The 1,689-nt window shown below is 44.4% G+C and overlaps 1 protein-coding gene across 4 annotated transcripts in view; it reads right to left on the reverse strand.

Moving 5' to 3' along the window:
• Positions 1–1,689, reverse strand: part of Nme5 (NME/NM23 family member 5) — a 12,369-nt gene that overhangs the window by 1,973 nt on the left and 8,707 nt on the right. The window lies entirely within an intron of this gene.

Raw genomic sequence — 1,689 nt, forward strand, 5'->3', positions numbered from 1 at the left:
GGTCTACAGAGCTAGTTCCAGGACAGGCTCCAAAGCCACAGAGAAACCCTGTCTCGAAAAACAAAACCAAAACAAACACAACAACAACAAAAAGCTCATACACACAAATAATAAATGTAATTAAGCATTTTTTTTTTTTTTTAAGAACCAGGAGGTGGTGGTGCATGCCTTCAATCCCAGCAGAGGCAGACGGATCTTTATGACTTCGAGGTCAGCCTGGTCTACAGAGCTAGTTCCAGGACAACAAGAGCTACACAGAGAAACCCTGTCTTGGAAAAGCAAAAACAGTTTAAGATCTGGGGATAGGTTCATCTGGTAGAACGTTTGCCTACTAAATACAAAGCCTTGGGTTTGATCCCCAGCACCTGGTAAACTGGGAGAAGGGACACACATCTGTAATCCCAGCACTTGGGAGGTAAAAGCAAGGTCTAAAGTTATCCTTGTCTACATGGCTAGTCTGGCACCAGCTCAGGATGCAGGGAATCCTCTCTCATAATACAAAATAAAATAATGATAATTATAATGACAAATGGAGGGCCATAGAAATGGCTTGGCAGGTAGAGGTACTTGCCTCCAAGCCTGAAGACCTGAGGACTCCCACGGTAGGAGGAGAAGGCCCTCTCTGACCTCCACACATGTATTGTGGCACTCACAATAAGAACATAATAAATAATAAATAAATTCAATTGTTGCAACATTTTAATGGAGAAGGAAAAGTTCACGGGCTGAGCCCTCCCTAGCAAGACCTGTCACCTTGCTCATACCCTCATGAGCGTTCCTGTAAATGACCCTAAAGAAACTCAGTCCAAAGGAACAAAAGACATGGAAGCAGGAGAGGGGCTAAATGGGAGGAGGAAGGGGGGAGCGGGACAGGGACAGTGGTAGGTAAGGGGGTGCGCACATGCGCAACTAAATACGTGATCTCCTAGTAAGTTAGTTATAGGCCAGCGAGGGCTAGACAGAGAGACCTTGTCTAAAGATCTACAACAACATTCAAGGCCAGCCTGGTCTACAGAGAAAGTTTTCGGGCAGCCTGGGCTTCATAGGAGACTTCCCCCAAACAATTAAACAAAACCCTTCAACAAAACAATAAGCAAAAAAAAAAAAAAAAATCACCCAGTGTTATGTGCACCTATGAAAATGTCATAATGAAACTTAGTAAGTATAATTACTATATGCTTATAAAAACAGAAAAAGAATAAGAAAATAGAGCTCAGTTCATGAGGCTTGCACGGAACTGCTTTACCGACCTCCCACCAACTTACCCAGACCCCCCCCAACACACACACCCCTTTGTTGTTTTTTTTGTTTTTCGAGACAAGGTTTCTCTGTGGCTTTGGAGCCTGTCCTGAAACTAGCTCTTGTAGACCCCCTTTGTTGTTTTGTTTTGGAGATAGAGTCTCACTGCACAGCCTTGGCTGGCCTGGAGTCCACTGTGTAGACCAGAACAGCCTTGAAGACAAGACATTTTAGAGTCTCACTAAGTTGTCCTGCTTGGTGGCCACGGAATCAATACATAGACCAAGAAAGACTCAGAACTTGTGAATCTTTAGACTAAAAGAATAAATATTAGCCAGGTGGTGGTGGTGCACACCTTTAATCCCAGCACTTGGGAGGCAGAGACAGGAGGATCTCTGTGAGTTCTAGGCCAGCCTTGTCTGCAGAGGGTGTTCCAGGACAGACACCAAA

Source organism: Microtus ochrogaster, chromosome 18 (assembly GCF_000317375.1).
Source record: "Microtus ochrogaster isolate Prairie Vole_2 chromosome 18, MicOch1.0, whole genome shotgun sequence".
Classification (NCBI taxonomy): Eukaryota; Metazoa; Chordata; class Mammalia; order Rodentia; family Cricetidae; genus Microtus; species Microtus ochrogaster.